The 21269-nt window shown below is 48.8% G+C and overlaps 2 long non-coding RNA genes across 2 annotated transcripts; both read right to left on the bottom strand.

Moving 5' to 3' along the window:
* Positions 1–7389: 7389 nt before the first annotated feature.
* Positions 7390–8488, bottom strand: LOC136057252 (uncharacterized). Its single transcript, XR_010623003.1, has 2 exons — positions 8265–8488; positions 7390–7580 (listed from the first exon to the last, which is right to left on the bottom strand). It is a non-coding gene; the product is annotated as an uncharacterized LOC136057252 (long non-coding RNA).
* Positions 8489–13718: 5230 nt separating this feature from the next.
* On the bottom strand, positions 13719–21112 carry LOC136057251 (uncharacterized). Its single transcript, XR_010623002.1, has 5 exons — positions 20986–21112; positions 19696–19819; positions 17949–18001; positions 16043–16178; positions 13719–14772 (listed from the first exon to the last, which is right to left on the bottom strand). It is a non-coding gene; the product is annotated as an uncharacterized LOC136057251 (long non-coding RNA).
* Positions 21113–21269: the final 157 nt, after the last annotated feature.

Below are 21269 nucleotides of genomic sequence, written 5' to 3'. Positions count from 1 at the left end.
GCAGTCACCTCAGGTGGAGTCTCACAGGGGCCAACCTGGAGCCCACACAACACTGGACTCATCAGCAACTGCCTTACATTGTGTAAGGACTGACAGGAACCAACATGGGACCAGCATATGGGACCAGATGCTCCCATTTTAAATCTCATTTCACTTTTTTCCTCACTGTGTTATTCCTTAGCACCCCACAGGGATTGTGTTCCTTTTGGAGCATACTCTTGGTGCCAGCTGTGCATCTTTTCACCTGCACCCTATCTCTCAGGGCACTCTTTCCAGCATCTCTCACATTCCCACTCTTGCAGAATTTACCTTTGTGGCTCACAAACCAACCATGCTCATTTACTTCTGCTCCGTTAATACCTACAGGGCCCGGGAAGAACACCAATCCTCCTTGTGATGCCACTGCTGCATGTCACTCTGCGATCTATCCTTGTCTCTGCTTGACATCACCACCCCTGCTGGCACTCCTACAGCTTGCTTTCACTTTTAGTCCCAGTGGTGAACAAACTCAGCTCTTCTCTTCATGTTCACATACGTATGCATTTATACAAATAGAACTCACCACAAAAAGAGACCTATTTTCAAGGTTTAATATGCACCAAGTTCTGCTGTGGACTCTTCCTCTTTTGTTGCAGCTGTGGCAAGCTTTGCGGGTTTGCAAGAGTCCTTGGATGCCTTGGGAAACATTCTGCAAAAGCAAACTTTCTTTCTGTGCCTTCTGCACTCCAGCCACCAGGTCCTGAAATCTCTGTGCACAGGATTTCCCTTATTAAAATGGGGGCAACACCTACTTGCCTTTCAGGCAAAGCTTCTGATTGATACTTGTTGTTTATAACTGCAGCATCAGGCAAAGAAACAGGAGTGCCAGCCAGGCTCCCTCCATCACCTGCTCCACACAAGCCACAGCACAACACCAGGATGCTCTGAACAGACTCAGAAACACCACCTCGCAGCCATGGAAGCCCTGGGCTACCTGATGTAAGCTGCTTTGCCACGGCTCTGCAAAGAGCAAGACCTTAGCCACTACCTTAATGTCTCCACACACAACACAAGGGAAGCATTACCACCTACCTTGTAGAAATAAGGGAGAGCCAGCAAGCAGCAAACTACTGTGAAATAACAAGGGCTACACCCTCTGCTTCCCCTGTGCTCATTTGAGTTACTCACAAGAGAAAGTAACTGGCTTTAAAGAGTTGAGGATTAACCTAGCACACCTGGGTACCACCTGCTGCTTCACTGGCTCCAGCTCACGGTTCTGTGACAAGCTGGGCGCTTGACAGCAATATCCCTTTGAAATGCCAGATTTGCTAAGGGTTTGGAAAAGCCTTGCTCTAGCACAAGGTAATTGTCAATATGCATGAAGACAAGCCTCCTGGGGCTGGCTGGCAGTGAGGAGGGGATAACTTAGGGAAAGAAAATACTACAAGCACAGCACAAGGCATGCTCACCTTAACCCAACAGCAGCTTAGCCCTGCAGAGTTAGAACGGTATTGAAGTTTCTCTGAGAGGCAAAGCACACAAATGCTGGAAACAACAACAACAGCAAACCACTCTACAAAGCAACAGGAACTTCTCACAAGGTGAAAAGCACATTTGTCCAGCTTTGCCTACTTGTAGCCTTGGCTCCTGAATGTGGAGCTGGCTGGCAGTGACAGAAGGAGAGGGAGGTGAGATAAGAGGATGGGGACTTTGCAGCCTTCTAGTTCCCTCTCTCCCACCTCTTCCTCTCTTGGGAAATGAAAGAAATCTCTTTTGTGGAAAGAGGGTGGTAGGTGTGCAGGAGAGAGTGTGTCCTGGGAGCAGCCCGGCCTCGAGGGAAGGATCCCAGCATGCAAGCATGTGTGCAGGGCTGCGTGCTCACACACACACGCGTGTGCACAGTTATGCTGAAGTGCCTGGGGCCAGCCCAGGGCCATTTCTCAGAAGTCTCCTCATGCGTGTCTGAAAAGGTGGATGAGGCAACGGAAGCGGTGAAACCACCACCATGCCCAGGCCCAAAATGACTGCCTTTTCTCTCTCTCCTTTTTTTTTTTCTTCTTCTTTTTTTTTTTTTTTTTCAGCTCCCCCACTCCTTCCTCCTTCCCTCCCTGCCCTACCCTGCTGAACCGCAGCACCAGAGTGGCAGAACCTGATGCTAGAGGAGAGCAAAGGGGGCAGCCACCACTAGCCATCATCCAGCTCCCTCCTCCCTGCTGCCATATCGCTGTCTGAGTAGCACAGACCTTACCTCCATTGAGGCCCAGGCCTGGGGCAACATGTTGGGAAGGGCAGAGTGAGCTGATTATAGAGTAAAAACAGTTTTGTTTTCTTTATTCCCTCTTCAAACTGTTGCCATCTCCCTGGGTGAGCTGCATGGGCTGTGAGGCTGAAGAGAAGGGGGAGGCTTGGCTGGGAGCCTCCTGGGGGACAACAGCTTCAGCTGCAACTCTCCTCCAACCTCTGTCACTCCAAGGGGTCTCTTTTCACCTGTTTCCACTATAATGGGGACGCAAGAAGGGCTGTGCCTTCACCGTTCCCACCCATCACATCATGCAGGGAGATGGGAAGCATGGCTGGAGCCCTCACTTCTGTTTACAGCTCTTTGTTAGCAGCAAAGCTTTCCTCTTGATAGCAGTGGGTCAAGCAGCGAGGCTGTGGCCTGACCCCAAGCCATCTGCAGCCTAAAATGGTGGTTGGGATAGCCCTGAGCCCCGTGACGGCAGACAGCTCTCCACCATCCCCACGCAACGGCTCATCACCCCAGCACCTTTCCCTGGGGGTAATACACTGGATCTGCACCGTGCGCTGCAAATTTCCTCCTCCCATTGAGGAAGAAAAGCTGGAAAGTTACAAAGGCCCAAACTCTAAAGGCAGTTTTGGCACCGATGTTGGAGATCTCCCTGATAGAGCACATTCAGCACTTCTAATTCTGGGGCACTGCTGGCTCAAAAATAAACCTTACACAAAATAAGACAGTTTTCACTTTGCACGTAGAACAAAAGGTATCGGATGAAAGAAGGGAACAGCCTGAGGACGTGGGAATATACGAATGCACCTGGGTGCAAGGAAGATGGAGTCCTTACATGGCACAAAAACTGAAGGGAGATAGAAAAAAGGAGTAAATAAAGCAAGAAAGAAAAGTGTGCAATAGCCCACTCAGAGATCTAAGGACTACAAAGAAAACCTTTAGTAGAAATGGAAAACAGGGAGGCAACCAAACAAGAATATTCAGTCAGTTAAGGCTTGCAGGGAAAAGATAAGGGCAGCAAAAATGCAGAATGAGTTAATTATAGCCAAAGGGATTAAGGAGAATAAGAGGCCTTTTACAAATATATCAGGGGAAACAGAAGCACTAGGTAGAAGGTGGGTCTGTTAATAATAGGTCAGAGTAGGGAAGGAAAATAATGAAACAAGGGGACAAATCATGCCAAGAGCTATGTGGGCATCTTCCTGTCACCAGGCAGCCTGGGACCTCCATAACAGCACGACGGGTCTCGGTGACTGAGGTAGGTTTCAACCTGGAGACTCTCATCCACAAGGACACATCTGAGCTGGGAAGGGAGATGTGCCATGAACCTCTGTGCAGCACCTGACACCTTCCCTGGAGAAATCAATATAAATATTTTCAGTGATGTATCTGCGTCGGTTAAGGCAGGCTCACACAATAAACAGCAGAGGCTGAGGGAGGAGGAACTGCCTGGATTTTTCTGGTGTAGGAGGCTGAAAGAGTTTACGATATCTATGTATGCGGTGCAGTGGCCTTAGAAGAAGACCTAGCTAAAACATGTCCAAATATCTATGGGCTTTTCTTTGACTCGTGTGGCCTTAGCTAGGTTATTTCCTCTTTGTCTGCCTCGGTCACCCCCCACAGCAAGCAACCAAGGGTAACACCCAGCAAATCCCTTAGGGCTGGGAGCAGGGATTGGCACGTATTAGGACTCCGTAAAACTTGCATTTCACTGACTCGTGAGCCAAATTCTAACCTTTTAAGAAAGTTTGCGCAAGGATTTGAAGTATTTCAGATATGCACACATTCCTGCCGTCAGAATTTTGGCTTTCTCCCACTCCAGAAATAAAATTTGGCTCCAAATCCCAGGTTTCCCTCTCAGTTCCTATATAAACAAGAGGCTCAGTTAGGAAAACGATAGACTATTTATATTTTGTCAAAGTTATTAAAAAAAAAAAAAAAAAGGAAGAACCATCAGAGGAGATAGAAACTATTTTGCCCAGCTCTTTCATAGGGGGGAACTCATAGCTGTCCTGCCTGTTGGAGGCCTTCCCCCGAACCAGACCCCTCAGGCAACCTCCAGCCCCCATCTGCCAGGCAGGGAACAAAGGGCCAGCGCCTTCCTGGCAGGAGACAAGGTGCCAACCTGCCTGTCTCTGTTTACCAAAGGGAGGGATGTTAGCTGGGTGCTAATGGGGGCTGGGACCATGGCTGGGCAGGGGCCATTTGTCCTCCATTCCTGACTCTCCCTTCCGCCACTCTGGCTGTATCCCTCTGATTTTCAAATTTTTATTTTTTATTTTTTAAGGTAGTTAGTTAGCAGGCTGCCTAGTGGAAAATAAAAACTTGTAGCTTTTAAAGTAAGGCTCTATTTCTGCAAGGGAAAACAGGGAACAGCCTCAATTCCTGCGAGCCAGTTCCCTGCAGCTCCATCCACCAAAGATACAGGGTGCTTTGGCCCACGAGTCGGTCATGCAAAACACATGGGTGTTCACACACAGGGCTGAGCATGCAGCTGTGTAAGCTGGACACCTGGAGGCTCACCCCACACCTAACTGCTCAAGTCCTCACAAACTACAAAACCACTGCTGCCTCCCTTCCATTGTACCTGTGCTGCACATTGCAGGGTGAAGCTCTCCATCTCCCACTTTGCTGCCTCTTTGCACTTTCAACCCAAATATGTAAAACTACAGGAGGAAAGAGAGGTTAAAATAACAGCAGCCAATAATTAAAGACAGGGAACACACTGACATTCATAGGTCTTCCCCTTCCACCAGTGGTGCTTTTACTAACATGATCTCTGTTGTGTGTTATGTTAGTGGGACTCTCCAAAGAAATGCCAAACGGGAGATGAGAAGAGCTTTAACATACACAGTTATACGCCATCATTTGGAACTAGATAATCTCTGAGGTCTCTTCCATCCCAAGCCATTCTATGTCTCCACGATTCTATGATTTAGTACCGTGCCCTAAACTGAGGAGTGACACACGGATGATGCTGAATGCTGAATTTATAGGCAAGTATACATGTTCCCCCACCTCTGGCCCTTTTGGAGCAGGGTCAATTTGGTGGCTTCTACCCTGTTCCTGCCCTCCACAGAGCCGTGCTGCTGCAGAAACAGACCCCTTCTTTCCTCTTTCCCTTCTGAGCACCTCGTCCATCTCTCCTGGCTGCCCAGGAAACCAGTTCGTAAAATCCAGCCAGCAGGAGAGGTGTTGTCACCAGGAGGGAAGAGGAGCAAGGAGCCAAGAAGCTTCAGCACCGAAAGGAGCAGCTGTGGCGGAAGGCAGCACTTGGAGCGATCTCATGAATCAGCCATGACATTATCTGCAGTGAAATGCCTGGGAAGGGGTTTCCCATGTCCTACCCTGACCTGCAAGGTTGACTCCATGGGGGCCTGAAGGGCATTTTGATTGCCAAAGACAAAGGCTAAATCAGGAGGAAATGATATTTTATTTAACCCCTGCGTCGAGATGGGGGCCCGAGGGGAGGGCAGAGGCAGGGGGGCGGTGACAGAGGCGTGGGGATAATGCTGGGGGATTCACAGCAGATAACTCTGTAACATATGGGCTTCCACTAAAGCACATGCCCCCACCAAAGAGCCAATTTCCCTCGGCGTGCTGTCAGTCGCTGCCAGGGCAGCTTGCTCTGTCAGGGCTGCGCTGTGCTGTACAACGCCCCGTTCTGTGCCAATATGGAATTTCCTTTTGGGAAAGGGTTGCAATAATTGTCTCTCCTATTTACACAGTGCTTTCCAGACAGCGTGCCAGAGCCTGGAGCTCTTATACAGGCAAAGCTCCCAGGGACACCCTGACTTGGCTCCAGTGTCAGCTCTGAGCGCTCAGCTTGGTTTATGAGCAGGCAGCAGGATTGCAGACCTGTTGGCTCAGGGAGCAGCTATCCCCAAAGTGCCCCATTCCCAAAGTGCTCATAAAGGAAATCAGCATCAAAAGCACTCTGGAGTGGTATTTTGGGGTGAGCTTACCTCCCTATTTAGAAAGCATTAGATCTACAAAGGCTTTAAATATCTTCCTGATGTGACATGCCCTAGGAAGTTGCTGTAGATGTCCTAAGGACCCTGTGTGATCTGAGGGTGGGTGGGTAAGCCTGGAGGGATGGGAGTACAGGGGAATGCAAGAGCGCCTGGGAGGGAGGGAGGTGGGCTTTATGCAATCAGGCCCTGGAGGAGAGGTGGGAGCCATAGTGGCATAACCTGCGGTGCCAGCAAGGTGAGGTCACGGTGGTGGAGTTCACTCTGGCCTCCCTCTGATGGGCTCTGCTCACGGCACGGGGAAGGTGACATATGGGTGCGAAGGGTTCCAGTTCTGCTGTTCCTCTCTGTTTTCAGCTGACACAGAAACACGAGTGGGGCAGACCAGAGAACCAGGGGTGTGAGAATGGGTAAAGGCCTTCCTTCGCTCCAGGTCACTTTTCTCTAGTATTTCATCAGACTCAGTTGGCATACAGTGGCATTTTGCCCCTTCCTCTGGAAGGCTGTTTCCATACTTCTCACACACCCATACGTACAACCCAGGTTATATTCTGCCAGATTTCTGTTTTCACCGTGAAGTAGAAAACAGTCACAGCTGTCAATGTGAATCCTTACAAGTGCAAAGGACACAAAAGGGGCACCCCCTCCCGTCTTCCCACAGTACCAAAATATCACGCGTCAAAGATGCTCCTGCTGAGAGCTGAATTCCCCCTTCACGCAAAGTTTGGGGACTGAGGGTTGTTCCAAGAGTTTCTATTTCAGACACTTGGTCTTTGACCAGCTCATCGCCATTCAGGCTTGTGCTGAAGACCCAACGACCATATTTGTTTGTATTCCCCCTTCACTCAGGGCCCCAGTCGCATCCCCCTGTGCAACGCTGCAGCCTGCCCTAAGCACGTTCCCCATACGTGGCTCCTGAGAGGTCCTGGGCAGCTTGGGGCAGATCAGGCAGATCAGTCCTCCAGCTCTGCTGTGCAGGGAACCCAGAGCACAGACTGACCCGTGAGGAGCATGACCCAAAGTGTCAAAACAGGGCCTTTTACATTTTCCACTGCCACCAAACCTGTTTGACTGAATTGCAGGTTAAAAAGGCATTGTGTCTGTAATTGTTGGGCTTTAGAGAGCATGTCTTTTCCTTTAATGAAATACCTTGCTCATTCCATTCGAAAAGGAACCGAAAGACTTCTCAGGTTTATGATAAAGTTGTAAAAATTTTATTTACCCCATATTTCCTGCTGGGTTATTTATGAGGCATTTTGTCAGCTCTCATAAAACTGCCTAGTAAAATATATTTTCTTACCAAAAAAAAGAAAAAATCATTTGTGTGGGACATCTTGAGAGCAGCGAGGACAGAGTTAATGGGATACACACACGTTCCGACCCTGGGAGAAAACAAAACAGAACAAAAGCCAGGCATTGTTGTGCTGTATTAGTTAATAATAGATTTAGAGCTAAAATCCTGCTCCCACTGATGTTACTGGAAGTTGGTGCTTAATAGAAAATAATCAGAGAACCAGCTGCTGTGAAATGCCGAGCCCCAGAGTGAACCTGAAATACATCAGAGCGCCTCGAAAACACATTTCTCCTGGTGGAATTTCACAACAAAGAGCAGCTTGGGATCTTTTTCCTTGAAATACGGTGGCTTCGATTTATTTAACATTGGGAGAGATTCAAATTGCCACTCGGAGCTTCAACCCAAGGTCAGCTGTTTGTTACTAAAATCACTTTTACCTAGATAAGCTGCAAGCTGCACAAAGTGAAGCTCCTTAACATGAACACGAAGGAAATCCCATTGTGGCAGCTGCTGTCAACCAGCCCAGGCACAGGAAAAGCACAAGCCACCCACTCCAGGCACAGCTGGGGGAAATTTGCCTCTCTTGGAGCACAGCATCTCAGTTGTGTGTCACATGTTTGCATCTGCTCCGTTCTCCAAGATCTGAACTCTCCCATGTTCTTTCTCCCCAGCAGTGCTTATGTTCCCTAATCCCAGTGGGAAGCTTGGAACACCGTGGCTGTAGCTCTGCATCCCCCCTAACACCCTCATTACAACCCTTGCCATCACTTACCGCACGCAGGTGGGCTGGACTCAGGTAAATCCTCCTTCTTTCCACCCAGGAGCTCAGCAAAGGTATGTTAGCTGGGAGGCACCAGACGTATAAAGTAAGCAAGAAAACAATGAATAAAAGGCAAAAGAAAATAGCCAAGGAGAGTCGTTTTTAAAACTACAGCAGCTAGGTGCTGGGAAGCGGTCAGAGGGCTTTTGTTTGGTGCAACACAGCCTCCGTGCAGCTGAGCTTACTCCTGCTGCCGTGCAGAAGTAAAGCAGCAGCAGCAGAGCATGGGAAACAGGCAAGCAGCCAGGTTTGGAAAGGTATTTAAGTGTCTAAAGGCGCAGTGGGATATTTATTTACAGATGCTGGTATAGGTCCTGTTTCCTATGGGAGCCAAGGGGCAGGAGGCTTACAGTGCCAGCAGGTTCTATCTGTGCCTTTAGGTACAGGTAGAGCTGCTTTACCTCTTGAAAGGCTTGTTTGCAGAGGTTGCTCACACTGCGGGGTTGCTCTCCTGTGTGCCTGCACCGTGCTTCTGCATGCTGGCTCAGAAGGAAGCAGGGAGCTGCAGGCTTCCCTCTGGGGAAAGAGCAGAGCACGTCTGTAAGGTGGGATGTGCCAGGCCCCAGTGCTAGCGGGCGGCTCAGGAACAGGCTGTGGTTTAAACAAAGTGGACCGAACTCCAGCTCTGCCCTGTCAGAAATGCCTGATACTCATACAACAGAAAACGAGCTCTACGATGGCTATATTCTCCCGAGGCTTTATTCTCCCCAGGCTAAGCTAAGTCTGTAAGTGACCCAGTGAGCACACTGGAGGCAAACCCACCTGGAATGTTTGCCACCTGTCAACAAAATGCAGAGGAGCTGCGATGCAGAGGAGAGGGCAGATGTTGTCTGCAGGCTCTGTGGATGTGGCTCTGAGTGCTGAGTAGGTGGAGATGGAGACGGAAAGCCATTCCTATTCCAGATATCAAACAAGCTCTCAGGGAAATTCCTTCTACAGCTTAATTCATTTAAAAAGAAAACACCTTTGCCTCCCAGCTTTCAGGGGCTTTTGGCATCCCTTACAACCAGTGCAGTCAGTCGTTCCAGAATCAACAGCTTTTGGTCAATGACTGACAAGGAACGGCTGCTTCGCCTCAGTGCAGCGGGGAGAAACCAGCAGACGTGTGGCAGACACCGTGTTTGCACGGGTGGGAATAATGCTTTCGACTCAGCTTAGGAAAGGTGAGCTGGCAGGATGTTAGCATACCACACGCTCTGACAAACCCCTGGTGATGAGAGAGCTGCTGCCTGCCAGAGAGACCTGGCCCAGGGGAGGGCTCCTGCCTGTCCCACCAGCCTGTTGCTACCAGTGGGGTACATTCCAAAACTGAAGCTACAAAATGCTTCTCCCTGCGCTCCAGGCTGGCACTGGAATGTATGGTGCTTAGGCTCGAAACCTGGCACGGGGGTAATCCCTAGGAGAGGAACATAAGTGGAAGCAGATAGCAGGGATGTGCCGTAAGCCCTCGTGGAGGTCTCTGAAAAGCTGCCATGGACTGAGGTCCTTGTCAGATGGCAGACACAAGGCTCAAAGCTGCCTTTTTCCCTCTCCTCTTTGCAACGGGCTGTGTTATTTCTCTTCCTCTCTGCCAACTGGCATCAGTGACCGATTTGTTCACACCAAACACAAAGATACAGGCTCTCAGAAGCCAAGCAGGACCCTCACCTCGGGAACACGCTGGAGCTATTTAATAAAGTTTAGAGAAGCATTCAGGCTTTTCCACCATAGTAGGAGAAGATGAAATTCTTGAATTGTTTGTGTTTGGTGGAACTCATATAAAAAGAGGATTTGGGATTCTGGGGAAGCTTTGGAGCTGAGTCTGACCTTAAGCTGTGTTTCTGCACAGCACTGCACGCTCTCACACTGTGCTCCCAGCACCCACCCTGGGAACAGCCCTCTCTCAGATCCCTCCATCTTCAGAGCAGGGAGTGATCCAGGGAAGCAGCAGTTGTTTTATCCCATCATTAGAACAAGATATTTTGGAGCCTGTGTGATTTTGAAGCTGTGCTGTCAGGCACAAACACTGTGTCTCGTCACAGACCAACAGGGTCTGACCTGCTTGAGGTTCAACCCAAGCTCAGAACTAACAGTGACAACATGAGATCAAGCATAGCAGCCAACAGCCCAGATGTGTCCTGGTGATGGCACGTGAAGCATCTGAACCTGGACTTCCTACACCACAGATCACCTCACTAATATCACAGTCAGCCTGTGTGGCATCTCTCGATCTTGATAAAAAGAAACTAGTTTGATTTTAATTGATAGATAAGGGGAACACTGGGGGCTGTTTTGATTTTCAAGTCTTAAAAATCCTCTGCCCTCCACCTTCTTCACCTTACATTCCCAAGTCACTCACACAGACGATGGGATGCTTTTCCCTCTTGGGCTCCATATGTATCTCTGCCACTCTAGATATCAGAGAGTTGAGCAGAAAATATTGGAAAGCTGTGGCACAAGCACAGGCTTGAAGGTGAAGTGCAGAGCAATTCCTTTGGCTGAAAAGATGCTCGGCACCAAATGCCATCTGGCTCAAAGTCTCACCAAGATGTAGACTGTCTTTCAGGACGTGACTGATCTTCACCCAGGACGTGACCTCTTTACCCTGTATTATCCTGAACAGCAGCAATGTTCAGCAGTCAGCTGCTTCAATTTCTCATGCAACAGTTCTGCTTTTACCACCATTATATCATATAGTTCTACAAGGACCAGCCAAGATCTTCAAACCAGGGACAGCTCAGTGTGCCAACCTGGAGATGAGAATGAATGACTTTCGCTTCCTGGAACCTCAGGAGTGTGGGGCCTGACCTAACACTGCAGAGTTTAGGGGTGCCCAGCTATTAATGATGCACAAGGCTGAGCAGACGAAACCCCCAGCTTTTCAGGGCAAGCTGGCAGAAGGCAGAACTATCTGCAAACTGAGAAATGCAAGCAAGGAGGACAAAAGTTCAGTTTTGCATTCTGAAAGAAAATGCAAATCTTTGCTTTGTTTTTTGTTTTGTTTTGTTTTAACATCAGTGCCAGTCTTCTCTCTCTGATTTCTACACCTTTTGGCACAGGAATGAAACCAAACTAATCTCAGTCAGTGGCTGAGGAATGCTCAGGCTTTCTGAAGTCCCAGCCCACTTGGATAGCTGTATTTCTGAGACAGGGAAACAGCAATCTTTCTACTTTTAACATCAATAACACCAGTTATTCTCCCGAAGAATTATTATCAACAATTCCTTTGCTATATTTACAAAGAAGCGGGGCTATTCTTAGAGAAAACACTAAAAAAGCCATTTTATTCAGCTTTCTTGGCAGTTATACAAAAATGTAAGGAATGTAGTCAGCTAAAAACATCAAATCCCCAGCACGAGTCCATAAGAGCTTCCCTAATGCATATTTACAGTATAGAAAGCAACCACTTTCCTGCTTTGTAGAACAAACAGGGAACCTTCTCTTTTCCTCCTAGCTGTTCCTGAAGACCAAACATTAAGTTTGACACAGAATGCTGCTTTTAATGGTACAGACTGTAAAATTGAATGCCTAGAAAATGGAACTTTATACTACAGCCTTCTTTTCCTAAAAAGGAATCGGAGGCGAATTTTACTGCGGGTTTTAGGCAAGTTCTGAATTGGCAGCCCAGGGTATCAGAATAAACCTGCCACAGCTCAGCTTGCCATGGCAGTGCTCCCTTGTTCCATGCTGCTCCTTGCCCTGACAAGGACATGCAACCCTGGGAGGGGGGATCATAAGTAGGAACCTCGCTACAGTCCCCATACATACAGCAGCACCTCAGGGCTTTGCTCCAGCCTCTGTGTACCATCAAGAGACATCTCTTTCTTAGAGCATTATTTACTCCTCAGAAAGGAGACTGAGTGGCTCATCCAGGTCACAGCTTTGGTGTGACACCGAAAATGAAAGATGAGGGCTATTGCTCCAAGTTTGGTTAACTGGGTTTTACTCTTACCTGGTGGAAATGGACAAATGCTTCCAATGTTACTTGTATCGCACAGACACCCAGTGGTTTCCAAATGCACATGGCAGTAGCTCCCTTGAAGAATAGCCTATTCCATGGGGAAATAAAGAAATTCAAACTCCTGGGGTTTCGTAAATCAACTGGTATAGAAAACAGACTGCGAGGAACAGTTCCCCACTCATAGGGACACAGGTATTCAGCTTCTTCTTTCTCAGCTCTAACTCAAAACTCCATTTTTGGCTTCTCTAAGTCTGCCCACGTTGGAAACTGAAGATCTGGAAAGGCTCCAGATCCCATTCCGAACTTCAGATGGTCTCAGGTGTCCCAGCCAGAGGGAGACTGGAAACCTCCTCCTCCAACCCTGTATCCTCCGAAGAACATTAGCTGCAATTCTGCCACTTGCAGACCTGTTGTTTAAGACGTTTTCAGCATGTTCTTCCTAATTTAAGTTGCATACATGCTTGGCATAGGCAGGTGACAATGCTGCCTTTGCAGCATGCTTCAAGCCTTTGTTTTTGCAGCCAACCCTACCACAATGTGCTGTGTCATGAGGCCGAATACGGCCATGATCATCCTTCGTGGACTCCTTGGGGCAGGTGATGCAACCCCAAGCAGATTACTATAGGCTTTTGTGATTTGTGCTGCAACCATTGGCTTTTCTTTCTGTTTCAGAGCCATCAGAAGCGAACAAGCACTCATCCAGAGTAAACTAGACAAGAAAACGACCACACTTGAAGGAAGAGGGAGGAAATGAGAGATTCGTCCAGGCCTCTGGCTCCCATTCGCTGTCATGTAACAGTTTCATCATTGTATGAAGTGTCAATAAGATACCAACAGGGTAAACAATTGTCAGACAGATTTTCACAGAGCCAGTTGACTGGACCATGGCTGCTTTGTACACAATGCCAATGCAGTGTCGTTTCTAATGGGGGAATTTATACAGTGTAATTATGTCAGAATTTGCTCCAGGCTACACACTGTTGCATTATAAACCTGGCCATTGCCATGCGATTAGTCAGAGCCTTAAATAACACTGAAAGTAATTATATCAAGCAAGTAGTTGTCAAAGGCTGACAAAGAAAAGTGGTGAATTCCAGTGCTTGCCACATACCGGCCCTGGAGGAGGTTAGCTAATGATGATGGCCTTCATTGCTGGAGGGTTGGGCACCTGAGGCCACGTCCCCATCAGCTGAGTCACAAAGCGCTTAAGGACCCGCTCCTGTGGCCCTGTAATTACACGGCAGCAGAGGGGACTCCTTTACACGAGTTCTGATAAGATTCCCAGATGACTGGATTCAGATGCATGTGATTGAAATGCAAAAAGTGGAGAGATGCCTCACATGGGAGCGCGGGACCAAAGGGGCTTTGCATCAAAGAGGCGGCCCTGCATGGTTGCAGGGGTAGGTGTGTGGCTGCGTTTCCCTCCTGCCCCTGCAGCCCTGAATGGGAACACCATCAACAACACCATTAGAGTCCATTCAGGAGAGGCAGAAGAAGAAGGATCAGAAGCAACTGCTAGATAAAGGGCTGCAGATCGCCGGGCTGCTCAACGCTCCTATTTTGCACTTCCCAACAGAAGAGTCCCAATCTGCTGGCATATTTGGATTCCTATTTCCCAGAGCTAAAAACACAAATCCTCTGCTTTCCAAGTCATGCTGAGCTTCAGGCCTGTGAAGGGGGGACAAAGCTGGCTGCTATCTCCCTTGCTCTGGCCCTGGTCCCTCAGGGCTGTTACAAACTATTCCAGCTCATAGCAGATCTCCCGAGGCCTGCAATAATGGCTGGGAATTACTGTCACGCAGCACCGCTTGGCCTTGCTCAGCCCTGAGTCGCATAGGGTGCTCCCCCTTTGCTTTGCCTTCTCTTTTCCAGTAAATGCTCAGTTGGACCCAGAGTAATGCATGCAGGCTTCATCTCTCAAGAGCTCATGGTATCCGAGGCATCTGCGATGTTGCAGCCAAATCACAGCCAGAAAATGCTGCTGCTGCTGGTGCCTTGCAGTGTCTGAGGCTGAGGCACTCGAGCATCTATACCGACACACTTTTAGAAACAGGGTGGATAATTCATGAGAAATCCCCACTACTTCTGCTTCTACCTGGCCTGAAAAGCTACAAAGACCAACAGCAACTTGTGGTATCCCGACATTTCTGCTTTTGTCTGGGATGGGAATCGAACCAGCTTCTAGGTCAACAACAGAAATAACAGAATGGCAGAGGATAAGGCAAATACTTTCGAACTGTGGCAATAATAACAATAATAATAATAATAAATTCTCCCTTTGGAGAATTCAGTCCCATCCAGACCAGTTTTCATTTGCTCCAGCCCCTTGTGTTGACCTGGTGAGATGGTGGCAGGAGCCCTGGGCCGTGCATCCTGTTCCAGCCCCATGAAGAGGTGCCTGCCCACAGCTGCTGCTCATGGCTCCCATCCAGAGGTTGCCACCTCTGCTGCTCTGCCAGTAGAACTATTTGTGTCATCAGCTATTTGTGTCATCACTTCTCCAGCTCCATCAAAATAGTCCTGCGTGGAGAAGATCTGAATTAAATTGACTTTATAATACAGAAGCCACATAAGTCTTTGCTAGGATTGGACAAAATGAAGAGCTGTCGTTAACCAGCATGGTCGGGTCAATGCCTTGAGCAAGAATCAGCACAAAAACACAAATGAGATACATATACCAGCATTAACAAACTGTCCTCCATTATCCCTCCTTTCCACCCTATTTCTCATTTGAGCTTGCAAAGAATTGCCTCCATGTGTTGAGCTGGCATAAATCTAACCCAACCAAAAATGACTTTACAAATGACTTTATTATTACTATTACTATTATTTGCTGCTGAGCATCCCAAGCCTGCTCAGCGCAGCATCCATGCAAGATGAATCCCAGATACAATGCTATAACAAGGTGTGTGTCTTTTGAGGTCTTTACTCTCAAAATCTGCATCGCCAAGCTGCTATGAAAATAAAAGATGCTGTGGGCAACAGAGCGGGAGTTGAACAGAGGTAAATTTGAGTTTCAAATGAGAGAAAGAAGGGGGTGGGGTGAAGAATGAAGGGCGATGAGGAAAGAGATGCCTTTTGCGAACAATGCGCCACTGTTTTATGGGACAGGATTTCTCCTGAGCTTCTTGAAGTCTGATAATTTTACATCCACTTCTGGATGTTAATTCCCGGTCATTTTAGCTCATGTCATCAGCTGTTCTAATAGAACCAACTCTGTAAAGCTGCTGCTGAATTTATCAAATGTGCAGTCACATATGTGCATACACTGTGTGCATCGACTGTGAAAAAGGAAGTCAAAACCAATACTCCGATCAAATTTTCCATCTGAGGTGTTTTGCCTCGCTAAGTAAGATAAAAGAAGCAAATCTTAGGGGAAAAGTAATCCGATAATGTGGCTGGTTGGCTTGCTGTGATTACCCTCGGTGCCACCGTGGTCTGGAATACCTGGATGTTCAGCTTGATTTTTGTTTTGAACTGGGTTTTTGGCAGCAGAGGTGCTTCTTTGCTAAGGTGCCTGAGTTGTCTGTTCGCAAGTTTGTCAGGTGAGTGGAAATATTGCTCAGCACTGGAAGCATCCAAGAGCCAGTTTTGGCTAGCACTGGCCGTGGCTGCGTTGCTCTGGCCACCGAGATGGTGAACAAGCTGACATGATCCATAGCAGCCATGCATTTGGTTGCCTTTTACCAAAGCAGAGCAGCGAGAGGTGCTGTTGGCTTAACATCACCAGTGCCCTCACCAGAAAATTGGATAAACCTGAGCCAAGTGAGACTTCCACTGAGCAGCTTACCTGTCTGTGGGATGCTTGTGTTCCAAGCTGTGCCGCTGGGCTTTGGCTCTGGTGGCCTTCAGGCTGGTCCAGTCCCTTTTCTGAGACAGCTCATGGAAGACATCAGGGCTCTCCCTGCTTCTTCCAGCTCCCCCTACTTGAAAGAGAAAGAGAAGTAACTTTTCTTAAGTCTTCAGGCTTCTAATAATAGCTGCAGAAGTTGCTGTGCTACAGAAGCCCAGGGCAAAGTGAAACTGCTGCACGGGTCCCTCACTGGCAAAAGCAGGTAGAAAACAAGGAGAGTCATAACCCCACGTCACAGCCCTGCGTGCCTTTTCCAAACAAGTGAGGTGATGGTGAGTGTGGCTCCCAGGTGAGAGGGAGCCCAGCATCTGCTATGCTCAGGATCTCTGGACCCAGTGATTCTGCCCCAGGGAAGGACCCCGAGACCAGATGAGGCTGCACCCAACCCTGTAGGGCTGCTGGGCGTTCTTTAAAGCCAAGTCCTTCTGGCTCTTCCAGCACTGAACGGCCCTGGCTCAGCTTTGCAGGAAGCGAGCGAGGCCATCCAGCCTCCTGTTCCAGGATGTGACAAATTATTTTGGCTCCTTTGCCATGGAGATGGAGGGAACAGATCCCTGCAAAGCATCAGTTGGTGACAGGTGGGGACTTAGGGGCCTTAATCCACAGAGTAATAAGACCCCATCGTGGACTGTAGAGAAAAGATGGATGCAGCCAGGTATGGAGAGGAGAGAGCTTCACTTTTGCTTTCCTCCCTTCAGCCGTCTCTCTCACCTCTGCAAAACTAGATCCGTTGTATTGCAGAGATGCCACGGACTTCTTGGAAGGAGAGCTCCTTAGCCCTGCAAAACCAGCCTTAGCAAATTGGGAGGGTTTTTGACTTGAAATCTGAGGGGGAGAGGGTACACTGGACAAAAGGGGTGAGAGATGGGTGGAAAGGAGGAGATGTGTGACACAGTGTCCCAGGAAGCATGGCCAGCATGGCTGCTCCCGGCCCCCAGCCTGGTGCAACTGCAGCAACATCTGTTCCACTTGAGCTCTGCTCAGTTAGTGGCATGTTTGTTTAATTGTGGGCCCGGTTTGTTATTTTGCTTCCCATTAGGAAGCTGAAGAAAGGAGGAGGAGGCTGTTTTGATTCTGGCGAGCATTTCGCCAGCACAATGAGGTTTCTTTCCATGGTGCTGGGTAGTCAGAACTCGCTGTACAAGGCAGACGCCTCTGAAGCCCATTGTTCAACCTGGTGCATTAAGGGCTCACACTTGTAATTTTGGCGCTGATCCCCTTCTCCCATTGTGCGAGCAGAATGGGCTGAAAAAGGAGAGCCTGTCCTTTTTATCTGGCAGCAAGGGAAGGAGGCAGCAGCCACACTGCCTGCCAGGGCTCCATGCTCCTGTGGCAGTGTGGGGGATGCTCTGGATGCGTCCCTGGCCACCGCGGGCAAAGTCACCCAACTTTCACTCTGCTGCAGCTCCTTGGCCTCCCTCCAGCTTTCCCAAATTCATCACTGAGTATTTTGGGAAAAAAAAAGGTGACTTCTTCCTGCCTGGCTTTGCTTTGTTTTGTTTTAATTAAAAATAAAAAATAAAAGAAATAAAAGAGCACTGTGGATCTTTTTACTGCTGGACTGGCAGCCCTGCAGCTCTATGCATAGTAGTCAGAGCATGAAAAGCAGTGCTATTGGAGGATTTAAAGACATGGGCACCCCCAAGATAAGCTTTGGGGAAGGCTTTGGGCTTGGAGGAATAGCTGCAAGGTGCAGGTGCACCCTGTGCTCGTCCTGCTGGAAGCCTGCTGAGCCAGCACGGAGCACAGAGCTGTACAACGCTCTGACAATTTCCGTGCAACATAGTTCTCGTTGTCCTTCACTGCTCAAAACTGGAGCCCCCATCCAAACCATTGGGCTCACCTTGTATGTGCTGCAGTGAAGCACCGATCCCACCAGGAGTGTGGGACGACTGCCTAAAAGCAAAACAAAAACCTTTCTTTAAAGCTGAATTGAACATCAGAAGCTTAAATATAAACGTAGATTAGTAAACAGGCAATACAAACAGAGCCCTGACTCTGCAAACATTTACGTATGCAAGAATCCCGGGCACTCGAGCTGAAGGAGCTGAAGGAGAAGGATCGTGTATCTGAACACACTCATGTGGATGGTGCCTTTGCCTTGCTGGAGCTGCACTCTGACTGACACACTGCTCCCAGCAGCAGGGCAGAAGTGCAGCCTTAGCTTTGCCAGCCATGCCCATTGGTTTTTCTGCACAGCACAAGATGCAATTTGCTAACCCACGGATCCCAGCTGGCAGCACGAGGGCCGACACCAGCACCGCAGCCCAGCTCAAAGGTTTGACAGCGCTGTGACTTAACTTGGTTTAAGGTCTGTAAGGAGTGACTAGCAAGGTCTGTATGGAGCAAATAGCAAGGTGAGGTCTCTGTGCTGTAGGGCGAGCGGAGCAGGGAGGCTCGGTTACAGAACAACTGTCCATTAGCGCAGGAGGCAGCGCAGATGCTATCTGGCTGCGGTATTATCCCTCGCTGTTATAACTTCACTTTGGACAGTTAAGATCTTGATGACATTATGAGTGAGGCTAGGGGCAAACCGTGGCCACAGCCGGATTAATAGAGTGCACAGGGCTGTCCTGATACCTTCGCCCGATGCCAATGCTAGTGCTGCTATCCTCACGATTTTCCCCGTTCCTCCCCATAGCCCATCTCGCAGCCAACACACCGGAACGAGGTGGGTTTAAGCACAACCACCGAAGCCAACGCGTGGCCGAGGGATCACCAAGCGACTCTCGCACGGAGCAGCGATGCTCACAGCATCCCCGCGTGGAGCTCGGGTGGCAGAAGAGCTTTCCCAGCCCCAAGCTGTCCCAGCACAAACCTCTCCCACCCCACACCTCGCCCACCCGCCGCTCAGCCGCCAGCCCAGGGGCGTGCGGTGTTTGCTTAAGCCGGGGCTGGTTTCACGTTTTCGCAGTGATATGATAATTGCGTTTAGATAGCCCTGTCTCTCTCCGCTGGGCTTTTCACAGGGCTCTCCTGGCCCCCAGCAGGGCTCATTTAAAAGCGGCTCCGCTCTCAATGACACGCCGCAGTGTTTTCAAAAAGAAACAAGCAGCGAGCGGCTCGCTGGAAAAATAACAAAGGGACCCAATTACAAGCAAATGTGTTGAAGGGTCCCAGGGCCGTCTGTGGGCAAATTAGGGCCAATTAAAGGTCAAAATGATTTAAGGTATAAGGACAAGAGAGGGAAGAGAAACAATCGGCCGGATTCCTGAACAGAATAAGCATCTGCTGCTCGTTTTTAGCGCCCAAATGATGGAGAAACTCCAGGGCTGAGTTTTTGCCCGGTGTTTAAAATGGGTGCTCGTGCTTGAGAAAAGGGGCACAGAGGGTTGTCGAGGGGTGCCTTCCTGCAAAGGCATCCTGGAGCCATAAACCCGAGGTCTGGAGGCTGTGGGGCCATGCTTGGCCATATCATTCATTTTTTTTTTTTTTGCCTGTTAGGAGTCTCTCCGGTCCTGGTGGTAAGGAGGTGTTTAAAAAGTCACACTCAGCTCATGTAGCACAGCCCTCCTGCGTGAATATACCCGTGAGCACGGAAAAGCATCTGCCTCCGACCTCAGCTCCTGCATAAGCTCACCTTCACCCACCTGCAAAAGCCTGAAACCTCACCCAGAAGCAGCCCAACATCTGCAGAGCAGGCTGGGGTTTTCACACGGGGTTTCCTTCCAGGCTCAGCCCTTCCACCCGCAGCCAGCTCAAACCCCAGCAATGCTGCAATGAAAACAGCATGATAAATACTGTCACCAGAGCTATTTAAAACCAGAGAACATGTTCACCCTGCTGCTTTCTGTTGGATTTCGAATGAAGATTTTGGAGGAGATGGCTCTCTCATTGTCATTTTTATCCAGAAACAAAGAAGCCTGGAGAAGGTCTGAACTTCTGCTGGCTCCCCACATCTCCCCTGCTTTGCCATGGGTGGTTCAGCAGCCAACCATGCTCAGAGAGCTGCAGGGCCGAGTGAGCAGCTCACTGCATGGCAGGGTGGGCGCCGTGTGGTTTGGGTGAACAAAGACATGCAGGTGGATCCAGGTCTCATTTCTGGTTCACCTTCCTGCCACTCTCACATTTTAGTAATATACAGAAATTTAAAGAAATCACAGAACAGAAACATCACAGAGTCGTAAAATCATTAAGGCTGGGAAGACCTCTAAGACAATCTAGTCCAACCACTGAGCCATCACCACCATGCCACCAAACCATGTCACTCAATGTGATGTCTACCCTTCAAAACAGTGACCCCACCACTCCCTGGGCAGCCTGTTCCAGCATATCACCACTCTTCTCTTTCTGAGAATCAATTTTTCCTAACACCCAGCCTGAACCTCCCCTGGCACAACTTAAGGCTGTTAAGTCTCATCCTATAAGAAATGAATCATGTTTCCCCCTCCCCCCTGAATTTTATTTTACACATTTGTGAGTGAAGAAATACTAAAACTCAGGGCAAAAGAAATGCAGATGTAACATTCTGAACAGCCCATGCTGCTGGCTGGCTTTTTATAAATAGTCAGATAAAGTCAGCTGGGACAAAATGGCACAGCCAATGCTTCTACCCAATTATTCCTCATCCTTTACATCTTCAGCGCTGCCTACCTGGACGGTTTGGAGACAGCTTGCTGTTGGCCACACATTTTCTCACTGTCTAAACACAAAAACAGACTTTAAGAACAGCCCAACATTTTAAGCCCATTTTACAAACGGCTTTAAACCCCCCAGCCCTGTCCCATCTCATCCTGCCCCTTCCTACCATCTCCAGCTGGAAAAAAAAAAAAAAGAAAAAAAAAAGAGGCCATAAAGCAGTTTTGTGCAGTCGCATGTAAATCCCCTGTCTCTGTTAAGGCGAGAGATTAGCCTGTTAACAAAGTTACCCTGTCACCTACCCTGCTTAATCCTTGCATTTCAAAGTGTAATTTTATTGAGCGCCTCGGAGCTGAGATCTGGCGTGTGTTATTTATTTATTTATGCCGTTTAGTCGTTCCCTACTTTCCCCCCCCCCCCCTCTTTGATTCACCTGGAGCTCAAAAAAAAAAAAAAAATTTTTTTTTTAACTGTGCCGAAAGCAGCGGCTCACGGAGAGGCGGCACCTCTGTGCGTGCATTCATTTTCGCGTCTTTATTTAACCCTTCGGGAGCCGGGGAAGTGCAAAGTCGCCGTGGCTGTGCTG

Source organism: Cyrtonyx montezumae, unplaced genomic scaffold (assembly GCF_038088225.1).
Source record: "Cyrtonyx montezumae isolate F1298 unplaced genomic scaffold, pur_monq_1.0 scaffold_6, whole genome shotgun sequence".
Classification (NCBI taxonomy): domain Eukaryota; kingdom Metazoa; phylum Chordata; class Aves; order Galliformes; family Odontophoridae; genus Cyrtonyx; species Cyrtonyx montezumae.
This window is presented reverse-complemented; position numbering and strand designations above follow the sequence as displayed.